Genomic DNA, 16,185 nt, shown 5'->3' with positions numbered 1-16,185 from the left:
TATCTGGTGACTAAAGAAGAGCAACTAGCTATACTTCTACAGTTGGTTCTTTGATGTATCATATGATTTGCACACAGCCTGACATTGCTCATGTAATTGGTATAGTGAGCAGATTTTTTTCTAATTCAAGAAAAGTTTACTAGGAAGCAATGAAATAATTTTTCAAATATTTTAGAGGCACTTCAAAAATGTACTTGAGTTATGGAGTTTCATAATCAATTCTAAAAGGTTTACTAATGTTGACATAGTATGTGATCTTGATGGTAAAAAATTTACTTCAGGGTATTTATTTACATTTACAAGAGGAGCTGTCTTAGTAATCTAAGTTATAGAAGTGTGTTACTTTATCAACTACAAAGGTTAAGTATATTGCAGCAACTAAAGCAAGTAAAAAAATACTTTGGATAAAATATTTTCTTCTTGAATTGAGGTTGAATCAGAAATAGTATATGGTGTTTTATGATAGCCAGAGTACTTTAAATTTGAGTAAAAATGTCATATACCATGCTAGAATGAAGCACATTGATGTTAAATATCACTGGTTACCTTTAATGATTGAGGAACAATATATGTTATTGAAAAAAGTTTATACTGATAAGAATATAGCAGATATGTTAACTAAGATACTTTCTAAGAAGAAGCTTGAACTCTACAATAACTTGGCCAAAATGGTTTTCTTGGCCAAGGTAAATTTTAAATGAAGCTGCTATGGTAATGAATCTCCTCCTAATAGAGTTGGAGAGGGAGATTGTTAGGAAAGTGGGGTCCAACCCCATGTAATTGGTTTTGGACCAATCAAAGGCTCTAAGTTTTGGTCTTTCTTTTTACACAAAGCCCTAGCTATTTAATAAAATGAAGTGGGGGTTATTTTAAGGTTAAAAAAAAAAAAAAAAAACAAGGTGGTGCTGCAAACCAAGAAAAGAAAAGAGAAAAAAGAAGCCAAAAAAATAGAGAAAAAATGGAAAAATGAGAGTTGGTTGAACGAAAGTCGATCCGTGATTCGATTGAACTGAAATTTTGTCAACAGGTTTTAGTTCAGAGTTCTACATTCTGAATAGTAAAGATTGGATTTGAAACTCTCTAGAAACAAATCCATGGTATATTTGTTGAGTTACTTATTTTGTGAGGTTTATCGAATTCTCTTTTTAATTATTGATTAACTCTAATTTTAGCTAGAAAAGAATTTTGTATATCCATTATTTGATAGCAAATTTTTTTTTTTTTTGTGATCTGTAGTTTTTTTCCTTTCATCAAAGGATTTTTTACGTAAATTTTTGGTATATTTTATTTTGCTTGCATTGTTGATTATTGTCTATTATTATAGATTTATAACGATATATTATTTTTATATTATTATGTTTATTGCTTCAGACCCAATAATAAATTTATAAATTAAACACTAATTATACTATAAAGAATTAATTAGAATTTTTATAGAAAGAACCAATTAGTTTTGCATGCATTCAGACTTTTGGAGAGTCAACTGCATAAATAAAAAAGGCAATGGAGTAAATAGAAACATTCATGAACTGTTCAAAGGAAGCAATATCCAATTTGGAATTCTTTATTTGATTGGCCAAGGTTCAACCATATCTCTAATGTTTGCATATATAGATTGAGTTGGCTTCTGGTCATCCACAAAATCATTATAGTTTTACAAAAAAAACCAATTCTCTCCCTCCCCTTTTGACTACGCTTTCCAATTCTGTTAATGGTTTTCTTCTGCTTTCTGCGGCAGAAATAGGAAGCGTCTAAAACCCTTAAACCAGTGAAGGTGTACTTTCTTAGTTAAAACATGGATATCAGCATGTGAAAATTGAAATTTTATGCAATTTTCAAAGTGCGGTGGCAACATTTGTTCCATGGCTGCAGCTCTAGAAGACGGCAGGCAAAATCACTTAACTACTTTGTTTTTTTTTTTTTTAACTTTTCCCCATTAAAACTCAAAATATTATTGATGTCTAGTCTTCCGCCTCCCTTTCTCTTTCACCATTTTATCTTGAATAGTAAAAATATAATAGTAATCTTTAAAGATACTGTTTTATGATTTGGTGATTACATATTTTAGTGGTGAAAATAATTTTCTATAAAATTATAAGAGAAGATTGCGTATAATAAATATTTATTTGAATTTCACACGAAAATTTTACGCATCAAATTATTTTTTAGTAAGAACATAATAGTAATCCATTTGCATATAAATTAGACATTTGGCTATTTAAAATTTAAAATTAAGAAAAAAAATCTATACATGATAAAAATAATAAAATATTAATTTAATTATACTAAAATCGAATTTAAAAATAAAGATTTTGAATTTAAATTAATTTAAAAGACTAAAAAATAATAAATAATATTTTAATGTAGTAGCTACCTACTCTGATCTTTGTCTGTCCAGCCAATCTTCAATTAAGAAAGATTTTTATCTAGTAGCTACCTACCGTAAAGGCCCACGCCATTGAAAGTATATGAACAATATCCTTGTCAAAAACTAATAGTAAAAGATTACTCAAAAATGAACATCAAAGTAATATTAAATTTTATTTTATATAAATGATGAGATAAGTTTTGATAAAATTAAATAATAGCAACAATTATTGTTATTATGATTGAAAAATTTTTATTATAATTAAAATTAAAAAATTTAATAAAAATTTTATATTTAATAAATTTTATTAAAATTAATATTCATACTAAAAATGTTATAGAATCCAAATCTAATCTTGAATGCTTTCAAGTAAAATGAATGACAAATTAAATAATTATCCAAAGAAAATTTTAAAAAAAAGTCGAGAATATACTATAATGAAAAGGGCCGAAAAAGAACAGCTCAGGACTGAAAAGGACTTGTGAATTGTAGGGGTCCAATCAAACTAAAGGCGACGGGTTTGGTTTAAATTCACACAGTTAGATTGTGGGGATATTGAAGTTGACAACAGTGTGATGCATGAAATTTACAGCCCCTCTCTCTCTCTCTCTCTCTCTCTCTCTCTCTCTCTCTCTCGGACCAAACAACAAAAACAAACAATGAACTTATGTCATATCATAGTCAAAATTAAGAAAGAAAAAGAAGTGTGATGCCCCACTTTTGAACAGCTCAAAACATACGAAAAATGGAAGGTGGTGTGGACCAGCCGTTCCTTATTGTGCAAGCAGATACGTGTAGATGTCATCGACCTAAAAAAAAAAAAAAATCTTGAATATACATCGAACATAATAAAAGAATCTTTAAGATATATAAGAGTTCACATTATTTTTATCTTGTGAGATGTCTTTTGTAAGATAAAATTATGAGGTCAGAGGATTAGAGCGGATAATATCTCACAAGGGTGTGAATCGTGATAAAAAGGTTGATCTGAGATACCGAAAAGATGAATGCTCGGGTCTTGGAGCCGCACGGATTTGAAGCTTAAGTCTCGACCCGTGACAAGTGGTATCAGAGCCAACCTTAAATCGTTCGATTTACGTCAAGTACCTCGAGAGAGGTAGGTAGAGTGATCAACCTCTGTGATGAGGGCGTCACGAGATTAGGTACGGAAAAATGTCACGAACTTAAAGAAAAGTCATGAATCTCACATCGAACATAATAAGAAGATCTCTGGGGTATATAAGGATTCACACCACTTTTACCTTGTGAAACATCTTTTGTAAAATAAAATCGTGAGGTCATGAAATCAGAACGGATAATACTTTACAAAGATATGAACCGTGATAAAAAAATTAATCTGAGATATCAAAAATGTGAATGCCCTAATTCTAAAACTACATGAATTCGAAGCTTAAGTCTCGGGATAGAGACCAACCTGGGAATGGAAAATGTGAGAAGACTGGGGAATATGGATCATGCTTTTATAAAACGTGGACAACATGTTGAAATAACAGCTTTGCTAGGATAACCTCAATGTTACGGCGGCAGTAAAGACAACCTCAAAGTTAACATCAAACATCCAAAAGATATATGAAATTATATCCTCTTTTAATTTCTATTTTTATTGGGGGCAAAACCCACCAATTCAACTGCTCTTTTTCCACCATAGGTGAGTATTATTGTTTCTTAAAGAATCGTTATTTTTTAATTTAAATAAATTTGATACAACTTAAAATTAATAAAAAATTATATATAAATTTAATATAAATAAATAATAAATTTTATATTTAATATTTTAAGATAAATTATAATAAAATAATTTTTATATTATATATATTTAATATGAAATAAATTCGACATAAAATTTTAGATTTAAATATGAATCTTATTCCCTCTTATCATTCTTTCGATTTTGGTCTAAGTGAAAACATAAATAAATAGTATAATGCTATAGCTTTATACTATTTACTTGGGAAGAAAGAATTGAAGGAAGAAAAGTAGCGAAGATACAAACACAGAATATCTAACAATTTGTTGTCTTAAAACTAATTAGGCTGTTGTAGTAGTGGGAAAATATGCCGGTGGCGATGCGGCGTTGGAGAGATAGAAAACAATATTTGAAAATTGGATAGATTCAACGAGTAGATTTTCTAAAGGAAAACGGTGGGCAGCAAATTTGCCTTTCGTCTGCTGCCGCTCTGGCTATGTCTGCAGTAAACGACGAGCTGTACATGACCATTCGTGGCCGACATCCGTGATCATAAATTTTTTTTTAATTAATTCTGGCTTCTTTAGCGTCATCTCATATTGAATAAGATCGTCAACTGTTACGACTTATTTTTTTTCCTTCTTTTTATACTAAGATTTTGATCTATGAAATGAGGCTTCTAACATGAACCCTCAAATTTTAATAATTAAGAATTATTTTTATCTTTGTCTCAATGTGTTTATAGAACTTGAAATTATTTTTTGAATTTTATGTTCAAATTTTATCATATGTGAATTTTATTTGATTATATATTAATTTATTAATATTGATTTAATTTACTTATTAGTTTTTTCTTTTTCTTGATATGCGTTAACGATTATGTGATGATTATAATTTTATTGATAAATCTAACTTCATAAAATTATCGATTAAAACATGTTTTATCTTGAATTTGATCGAAATCACTTAAGTTAAAAATTCAATATTCTATTAACATATCTCGTAACTATTAGCAATTAAAAGAAAAAAAAAAGCATGAGCTTGTTTTTCTCTTTCCCCACTCTATTTCTCTTTTTATTTTTGTTGTTTTAATCCAAAAAAGATTCAACCATTATTTTTTTGTCAAGTTAGATTTGAAATTCTAAATGTTTAACTTTATTTATAAATTTCGATAAAAAATTTTCTATTTATAAATTAAAGATCAAACTATGAAATTGATATATGTAATAATGCAAATTGTTATGCAAAGACTGTGAACAAAATATTTTTAAATCAAGGGAGAATCAAAATCAAAGAAACAAAGTAATTTCATTTATTATTTACACAAACTAATTTTTATTCATTTGTTAATATCAAATTTTTTTTTTTTAAATCTCTCTCTCCCTTCGTCATGAAAATCAAGTTGGCTTTGGAATTGTCAATTTGTCACTCTACTCGCAAGTTGGAAAAAGCACATCAATTTGAAGGCAGGCACGTGGTTGAACGGACGCAACTCCACAAGCAAATGAAAGAAGTCTAGAAATAAGAGAGGCCGAAGTCTGGAAGGGACCCCCCAATTTGGCAATTTTCCTTCTCCAAAAAGGACTATTGTTTATTTTGCGCACGCGTTATTCATGCAACAATTAATCTTTTCTCGCGTGCCAAACAGCTCGAAGATATCCAAATCAATAAAATTAGTACGATTATAGTAAATATTGAATACTCAATTAACTGACTTTTATTTTTTCCATTTTTTTGGTCCCCGCCTTCTTACCAGTAGAAAAAAAGTGACCCAATATTATATAAAGGCATGGGTTCTCTTCATTTCCTTATCTCCTCATAACTCATTACCCCTAGTTGTTAAGCTTTCCCTTCTTTGATTTCTTCAACTTTTGTTTTATTGTTGTTGTTTTTCAATCAATGGATTCTGAACTTTCCTTGTGGTTTTGCTCCATGTGCAGTGCTTTCTGCTTCATGTTCTTCTCTTTCACCCTCATGTTTTCTTTGTTTTCATTGTTGATCTTAGTTTTGAGGTTGAAGCTCTGGTGTAATTGTGAAATCTGCCAGGCTTTTCTTACTTCGAGTTGGACCAAAGAATTCGATAATCTTTCTGATTGGTATACTCACCTTCTTAAAAACTCTCCCACCGGAACGATCCATATCCATGTTCTTGGCAATATCATCACTGCAAACCCTGAAAATGTGGAGCACATTCTCAAAACCAGGTTTGAAAACTACCCAAAAGGGAAACCCTTCTCTGCTCTTCTTGGTGATCTTCTTGGTAGAGGTATTTTCAATGTTGATGGTGATTCATGGAAGTTTCAAAGGAAAATGGCCAGCCTTGAGCTTGGTAGCATCTCCATAAGAACGCACGCGTTTGATATTGTCAAGTCCGAGATTCAATCCAGGCTTATCCCTCTTTTATCATCAGTTTCTGGTAAAGAACAAGTTTTAGATTTACAAGACGTGTTTAGAAGATTTTCATTCGATAATATCTGCAAATTCTCCTTCGGGTTAGACCCTGGTTGCCTCAATTTATCACTACCCATTTCAGAATTTGCTGAAGCTTTTGATTTAGCATCTAAATTATCGGCACAAAGAGCGGTGGCATCTTCACCTTTGATATGGAAAGTCAAAAGGCTATTGAATTTGGGCACGGAAAAGCAGCTCAAAGAAGCTATTAAAATGGTGGATGAATTCGCTCAAGAGATGATTAATCAACGGCGAGAAAAGGCCTTTCCAGACAGTAACGATCTTTTGTCAAGATTCATGGGCACAATCAATGACGACAAGTATCTTAGAGACATTGTTATAAGTTTCCTCTTGGCTGGTCGTGATACGGTGGCCTCAGGGTTGACCAGCTTCTTCTGGCTGTTATCTCAGCATCCAGAAGTCGAGTCAGCCATCCGAGACGAGTTGGAAAGAGTCATGGGGACGTCGAGTGATCAACAGTTTGCAAGCTTCAACCAAATGCAACAAATGCACTATTTACACGCCGCTTTGTACGAAAGCTTGAGACTGTTTCCACCAGTCCAATTTGATTCAAAGTTTGCTCAAGAAGATGACATTTTGCCTGATGGTACCTTTGTGAGGAAAGGCACCAGGGTAACCTACCACCAATATGCAATGGGTCGGATGGACTGGGTTTGGGGCTCAGATTGTCTTGAATACAAGCCAGAGAGATGGTTGAAAAATGGTAGATATATCCCTGAAAACCCATACAAATTCCCAGTTTTCCAAGCTGGACAAAGGGTTTGTTTAGGGAAGGAAATGGCTTTGGTGGATATGAAATGTGTGGTTCTAGCCATTATCAGGCGGTACAACATCCGGGTTGCCGATCCGAATCAAGCACCAAGGTTTGCCCCTGGTCTCACCGCCACTGTAAGAGGTGGCTTACCGATTCTAGTCCAAAAAAGGGGAGCTTAACTTTAGACATGCATGCCCACAATTGTTGGGAATCATCTCATGCAGAGTTAATTCACAACACGGGCGCAGCTGGTTAGCTTCCATTAGGGGGTAAATGCTTAGGTATAAGCTGGCCCATCTGAGTTGAGATTGAAACTACTAAGGGGTAAATGCTTAGATATAAACATGGGTCAAAGGGATATGTTTCTTCCTGTAAAGTTTTCATCAGATATGGGAATTTTAACAGACATATTGTACATATCTTATATCTAACATTTTCTTAGTACCAAAGGCTTAAAATTTTAGTACAAATGCTTTTCAAGTTTTGACAATGAGCTTATTTTCCCCTTATTATTTTTGTTTAAAATTATAAAAAAAAATTAAATTTTAATCACTAAAATTAAAAAAAAATTAATATTTTAACGACATACCAAATAATTATTGACTTTTCTTCTTATTACTTGCAATTATATAGTAATATTTTTATTTTTGTACTACTCTTACTCCGTCCATTTTCGGGATTATAAAATATTCAAACTAGATTCTTTTTATTGGATCCGATCATATAGAGCTTATTTATAATTACGTTCAAAAAAAGATATAGGCAGAAAGTAATTGCTTTTTTCTATATTTTTAGTTTAGAAAATAAATAAGTAGTGTTGATTATATTATATTCACCCTTTCAAAAATTTGATAATGAATCCAACCATATATTATATTTCTTGAGATGACGAAAGCGCCAACGTAATTGATCTAAGTTTGCGAATTTCACAAACTTAGAGTAAAACCTATAAAGTCGTAGAGTTTTTTTTTTTTCTTTTTGACAATGTGATGGATGGTTCTTTCGTTGTGATTTGATTATATTTTATGACTGATTTAATCATAAAATACAATTTAATTTCACATAAAGAGAGATGAAAAATGATTAAATACAAGAACCCAAATGAAATCAAATAGTAAAAATGTTAGACGAGAAAGAATTTTAATATTTATTACTTTCTTTATCTCATTTTGTGTATTTAAAATTGATTTTGTTGGTCAAAAAAAATATTATTAGGTAGTGTTCTGCGCATTGATATGGTTCAGCAACAACAGTAATAAAATATATTAAAATATATTTATACATATATGTTTTATTAACATGTGAAATAGTAAGTTTTTTAAAAACAAATATGAAGATATGTTATTAACAAAAAAAAAAAAATTGAAATAGGTTAAGAATTTACAGTATAAATAAACAAATTTATGATCAGATTCTTTCAATATCTTTTGAATTTGTAAGTTAGGTTTTTTAATTGATGGATTCTGTATAAGAAAATTATAAATTAGTGAGTATATTCATCAATAAATCTTAAAATTTTAAATAAAATAATAAAAATACTTACAAATTGATGAATATTTTTTTAAAAATAAAATCTAGATAAAAATTGAAGGATTAAAAATAGGCAATTTTTTAAAAGATTTTCTTATAAAGGTTTTTGGAAAATCAACAATATTAAAATAGATTGACAGGAAAATATTAGATAAGGAAGAGAAAGAGATTTCATCATTTTTTTTTAGTTTAATGAATTAAACTTTTCATTTTCTCTTAATGAAAGTATTAATTGTGATAATGAGATGAAAAAATCAATAATTACTGGAATTAAATTTTTGTTGATTTCAACATTCTCTTATAATTGTAAAGCTTTAATTTACGAGTTGAAAGGTTAAGCTAATTTGTGAAATTGAATAGTCAAAAAAATAAAAAAGATTTTTCTAAAAATAAGATAATAACTTATATACGAAGTTGACATTGATATGTTCTGAAAATTTTGTACGTTCAAATAGAATTATGTTAAATTTTAACGTTTATTTTTTTAAAATAAGATATTGAATTAAAATTAAAAAAGTTTTAAAATTTTTAAAATTCAAAATTTACCAACCTTATTTTTAATATCTAATTTTATTAAAATTAATAGTCAAACTTAATTTAATGTTGGATTAATTAAGTATAGGAAAAGGTTGGGTGTATATTGCCAAGAATAGAGAAGTTCACATGTTTGGTGTTGTCCAAACAAATAGTAAATGAAACTATCCCCACCATGAGAGGTCGTAGGCCATGGATAATGTGGGTAGCCGCCCCATGTTTTTATGTACTTTTATTATTAGTTGCTTTTCCTTGGGCAAGAGGTAACGTGCTTTATCGACTTGTTCATTCACTCTTTTGCCACCATAACTTATTTGATTTGATGCCTTGTTTCTTTCAATAATTAACTCTAATTAATGTATAATTAAATCAAGTCATTAAATTTGGGTTTTGAATCTTGAATTCTGATTCAAATTAAATTGAATGTTTAATTGAAGGGAAAAATTATATATATAATAATTACATAAGTTTCATACAAAAAAATTTGACAACATGAGAATAAATTGAAGAAAAATAATTTTAAAACAAAAAAAATAATGCATATGTGTATAATATGTATATGAATTATGAGTATGTAACATTGTCTTTAATTAAATAGTTAAAATTGATTATTCTTGCTCAAAATTGGATATATAATGGTTATTGAAATTGAGTAATGCTAAGTTTCTTAAAACTTTTATCTCGATTATACTTGTCTCAAATAGCATAACAATAGTTTATTGATCAAATTAATGTGAACTATTTAATTTATAAAATAATTAATAGACTATTAAAAAAATTATCTAAATTTAACATTATTTTAAATTCCAATCTCTTGACACTAATTAATCTTAAATGCATAACATCACGGAATAAATACAGTTTGAGCAACTTAGATGTACCAAATTTTATATTAAAAATTGATACATTCATAAAGTGATTGTATATATTATTAGAGAGGACAAATAATTAAGTGTAGTACAACTACTAATTAAAATTTAAATAAAAAATTATTTTTCCCACCCACATGCATAGGGGCAATATTTTGCAAACCATAAGCTTTTGTTTATTTTGTATTTATTATTTTATTCCAAAGCCAAACTCATAACTTCTTTATGCACATTGGACCTAGAGATCCATGTTTCTGGAGAAATGATTCTATTATTGTATTCTATATTTTTATGAGAATTAGGTTCTGACAATTGCCTCTGCTGATGGGCTGAAGGCTAAATGTCGGCTTAATTTGGCTCTGAAAAGCTAAATTGAAGACATTCTTTTTATTATAACTTTAAACTAATTAATCTAAGGACAGTGGTTGAGACTACTTTTTTTTAAATCATAATCATATTTTTAATTAATCACGAGGTATAAGGAAATATGAAAATTATGAAACGGTGTGCCAATAAAAAAAATTTTAATTAAAATTATTGAAATTGAAATGTTAATTATTAAAATTAAAATTAAAATTAAAAATTTTATTAATAAACTATGCAATTATTGACGTAATAAAAATTGTTCAAAATTTTATATTGGTTAGAAAAAGATTCCGAATGAAAGTTCCCAATTCAATGATCAAATTAAATGAATAATGAAATGATTAAATTATTCATATATAAGATTCCCAATGGCACAATTATTGGCTTCCAATTCTTAAAATTTGTAAGCACAAGGAAAATTCAAGAATTAATAATATTTAATTGTAAGCATTTTTCTACATCTAGATCGAGGAGCTGATCTGACTAAAAAAATAGAAAAATAATCCGATATTCAAGCAAAGTAATATTGTAATAACAAAACCCTTGGCAGTTTTCATGTAAGATTCATGCATGCTCTCCCCAACGTGGTAGGGAATTTAACTAAAACTTTCGATGGAAGAAAATTTGTTGGAAAATTAGTTTTTATTAGAGCATTTATATACCAAAAATCAGTACATATATCAACAGTATATATAATAATAATAATAAATAAAATATGTGATAATTATTTTTATTTGTAAAATTAAAAAATTAACATGTCTGGGCATTAAAAAGCAACTCTATATATATTTGAAAAGAAGCTTAGCTAACAGAAAAAAAGTGGTAAGTCTCATTAATTAATTTAATTTTTCATGTTTTTCCTGCGTGAAATATGAAATATCTTGCATCTTAAGTTATAATGGTTACCATAAATTTTCATCAAAGCCAAATCTGGACCACAATTTTGACTCTATCTCCAATTTGTAAATATAAGTATGAAATGCAGCAGGTGAGCCTTCACCGACAGAAAACTTTCTTTTCCCTAGCTTAAGCCATTTCCTAAATGTCGTCTCGTGCCTTTCTTCCTTTTAATAATGATCTGATCTGTATTGAAATCAAAGCTTTTACCATTAAATTTTCGTGGCTGATTAATATCCTCGAAGGAAAGCTGTTTATGAAATTGATGATTCTCAGCTTTTTGTAGGGAACATGCCACTATCGACAAGGAATTAATTAACAATTTTTAACATTAAATTCCACGGTGAAACAACAGGAGCATGAAGTTTTGGTCTCTGTTCTTCATTTAAATTATGTTGGTAAGAAGAATTAACTATATGAATGAAGCAATTAAGCATGCAAATTTTTTTAATTAAAAGTTTAGAAATTTTAGCATAATTTTTAGATAAATATTTTTATTTAAAATTTTATCCTTGATTTTCTGTGATTATTTTATAACAAGACATGTCATCATTTAGTTCTCTAAACCGAGAGATTGGATATGTCATGCTTCATATATATTGTAAATTAACATCAAAGAAGGCTAGAATAAAATTTACTGTCAAAACTGATAAATTTATATGGATGAAATCAACTTAGCAGCAAGGGATTTATGGATTTTGCATGTCTAATATATATATAACTGAAATGGACTCTTTGTATTTTGTGTGTTCATTTTTTTTTTGGTTAAAGGGTCAAAATACTCTTAAATTATAATTTAATAATTATTCAAATATTTAATATTTTATTACAATCAATTAAATTTTTTATTTTGATTTAATTGAACTTTTAAGTTGACGAAATTTAGTTATATGATAAATTTAATCAATTAATTTTTGAATTGCAATCAATTGAATTTTTAAAGAGATTTTAAAAAGAGAGTAACCAAGAAAATACAAAAGAAAAAAAAAAAGGAAGAAATCTGATTTTATTTAATTTTCATGTTAATTGTGTCATATGATAAACTTTCATTTATTTTATTAATGTCACATAAATTTTATTTTAGTTGACAAAAATTTATGGTGTTAACTTTTTTATTTAAATAAAAATTGAATTGAATACAAATAAATATTAAAAAAATTGACTAATTGAAATAAAAATATTTAAATAATTTTTTAATTAGAGTTTAAAAATGTTTAAAAATTTTTTATACTCTTTAACCTTTTTGTTTGTTGATGTATGTCATTTTTTTGGTAGATATCAACTAAGTAGTGTGGAAATGCAAAGCAACTAGGGCTTCAGTTTGATTGAAACATTGTCCCGGTGAGATAACATTTTTTATGAAAAGTTGTCTCTAACGCTTGATTCTTTTCTTTTAAGAAAATTTTGAAATAGATAAATTATTTAATTTTTTAAATTAAGTTAAGATGTATCATATTTGATAATTTAAGATAGATTATTACAGATCGTACATAATCTTAATAAGTGATCACTAACAGATTTCAAATTAAAAATCTTTTCATAAAGAAAAATGAACATTAATCAATTGAATCAATCATTTATTATCATGTTGAATGCTTGATTAGCCATTTAGTGACCGGAAGTTTTGGGTGCATTGACCCAACGCCATTTGCCATTTGCCATTTGCCATTTTTATTTTTTATTTTTTATTTTTATTGTTTTGCCCTTATAATTATATTGAATAAATAATTTTATCTTTATAATTTAACTAATTTTTTTATTTAAAAATTATAAAATAATTTTGTTAATTTAATATAATAAAAATATTATTTAATATGTTATTATTTTTATTAATTTTAATTATTTTATTATATATAAATTTTAATGTAATGTTTTTATTGAATTTTTTTTATTACAATTCTTTTTATTGTCGTTACTATTTTTTATTGCTATTTTTCATCTAAAAATATATATTTTATCATTAATTTTAACTTTACTTTTACGATAACTAATCTCATATTTTTTATTATTTTTAATCTTTTCAAAATTAATTTTATCATTTATCTAAATTAATCCTAAATCACAATTATTAGGGTTTTTACATGTTGTGTACGTTTTAAACAAGTTATCAAGGAGAAAGAAATGGTATGGTACAACTGACTGAACTGTTTCATGGAGGCAGTGAAAGCTCTATTTTCTTAGCTTTGACAGATCATGAGGGTACCTTTTTTTTTTTTCACAAATATTTTTTTTATCAACAAATATTTTGTCAATAAAAAATGTTTTAAAAAATATTTTGGAGGTATATATAAGAAAAATGTTTTTTAATTTTTCAATCTTTAAATTATCATCGACATCTTACCTTAAATTATGGATTAGTACCATTTTAATTAATGTTGAGTTAATAAAAATATTTTTAAAATCTCATATATAAAATTTTTAATTATGTAAAAGATAACAACATATTTAGAAAAACAGCCATATGAAAATTGAAATGAAAATTAAAAATAATCATTATCATTTTAATGAAATTACTAAAAAAATGTTTTTACTTTTTCTCTAATGTATTTTTATTTTTAATTTTTAATGAAATAATAAAACAATAAGAAATTATTTTACAAAATTTTAGTTATGATTTGAAAATTATTTGACAAGTTCATTTTCAATTTATTCATAATAATAAAAAAATACTCAACAAATCATGGTGGGTCAATAATTTAGATTTCTCATAGAGATCAACTATATAAACGACCCAATTAAAAAATTAATTAAAACTAAAGATCGAATCACCAAGTCAATCAGTGGATAACTTGTGAAAAGTAGATAACTAGAAGTATAATCTTATTGATTAAAATCCAAAAGAAATAGCTTAACATGTGTTCCCAATTCCAACCGGCAAAAGAATTAATGAATTTTGACAATTAGCGCCGCTTGATTTGATAGTATTTCTAGTTCCTTGAACTATGGTTGCTTTGGTGGGGTAGATTTTGATGTCAATTTACTTTTTGCCCTTTGACAATTGGGAAAAAAATTTTGGGAGGTGGAGGCAATGAAGTGATCAAAGAAACAATGAGGTCCACAACTTTAGAAATTTTGTTAATTGTTGTACGATTTACATAGTTTGCACATGCTATTTATTCTTTATAAAATTTTGATAATTACCTTTATTTATTTATTTAGAAAGAGAACTCAGTTTTTAAAATTTTGAGTTCAGCTTAAAATAATACTTAATTAATAAAAATATTTTTTAATTTTATTTTTAAAATATATTTATAATACTATTAAAAAATAATGTTAAATTTATTTGAATTCAATCGAATCTTCGACAAAAATTTTCTAACATCAATCAATTTATTTGACCCGACTTGTTTTATAAATAATTCTAAACACAAACGTGTATCATTGACTAGTCAAAACTCAAAAACAAATTTGAGATTCGATGTAATAAAATAATAAAAAAATAACAATATAATTAAGAAAATCGAAAACATGTGAAGGGGAAAAAAAGTCAGAATCATCAAGGCATGCAAATTCATTCCCCTTGGAATTATATAATGTTTCTCTCTCTCAACAAACAACAAATTTTTTATTTTTTTATGTTGTCAAAGAAATTTCGCAAACTGCTAAGTATCATTCGGAAAATAAATAGAAGAAGAAAATTGATATTTTGATTACAATTCGAAGTAAAATGAAAGTAATAGAAATCGAAGAGCTCAGTTTTTGAATAAGCATTTTAGTATTTTCCTTCTTTGTATAGGTGTATTTAAAAAGGAAATTATTATTTTATACATTGTTAATAAAATTTAAATTTTAAAATTACAAAAGATTCAATACGATTTTCATTCGCCTATTTAATTATAATAAATTATTTATTTATTTATTTAAATATATTATATATTGAAAATGCTGATCAAGGCCCATTAGCAAACCTTCATATGAGCCTTCTTATTTTTCGTAACCCTATGGTCCAGGCTCAACTGACCTCATCATGGTCAGCCAACCCAAGCAATAATCCTAATTGGGCTTTTTCAGAATCTAAAACCTTAAATATTAATAAGTATATATTGCCAAGCTTTCTTTTCTTAATTTCTAGCTCGTAAGCAAATATAAACATATTAACAAAAATATTAGTCGCAAAATTTATTCATTTCAAACAGTAAACACCTTTTTTATTTTTATATATTTGAATTTGTCAAAATTTAAATTTTAATTGCTAAAATTAAATCAATGATCTTTCGATCATTGGCATCACGCATGAAACACTTATAGTATTAAAAAAAATTAGAGTTACTATAATTAAAAAAAGATTAGTATACTATTAATTTTTTGAGAATAATGCTGATATTTGTTTAAAATATCCACCTAATGTGTGTCATTAGGATTATGTGAACTCAAATCCTAGCCTTTGAACATGCCACAACTTTTTTTTATATATAAATATATATTTGAAATTATAGAAACTAAAATTTTGATTATTAAATTTAAAAATTTGGTATTCTATTGATAATTTATGTGACTTTTGACACTACAACTTTCTTTTAATCATTCTATCAAAAGATTATTGGCATTGTGGTTTGTTATTTTAATAATAAAATAAAAATTCACGTAGATTAAAGATTAAGAAGCGAAATTTTGGGCAAAAAAGAGATTAATATACAAAATAATGTGGAGCTTAAAGCCCAATATAAGTTATCTTAGCATTACCTGA

The 16,185-nt window shown here is 27.3% G+C and overlaps 1 pseudogene across 1 annotated transcript; it reads left to right on the top strand.

The window, feature by feature from the left end:
- Positions 1-5,881: 5,881 nt before the first annotated feature.
- Positions 5,882-7,782, top strand: LOC111302094 (cytochrome P450 94C1 pseudogene; annotated as a pseudogene). Its single transcript, XR_016328294.1, has one exon. The product of XR_016328294.1 is annotated as a cytochrome P450 94C1 pseudogene (transcript).
- The last annotated feature ends 8,403 nt before the right edge of the window (positions 7,783-16,185 follow it).

This window comes from Durio zibethinus, chromosome 15, assembly GCF_047325235.1.
Source record: "Durio zibethinus cultivar Kanyao isolate XHJ-2024 chromosome 15, ASM4732523v1, whole genome shotgun sequence".
Lineage (NCBI taxonomy): Eukaryota > Viridiplantae > Streptophyta > Magnoliopsida > Malvales > Malvaceae > Durio > Durio zibethinus.
The sequence above is the reverse complement of the archived record's forward strand: the minus strand, read 5'-3'. Positions and strand labels throughout refer to the sequence as shown.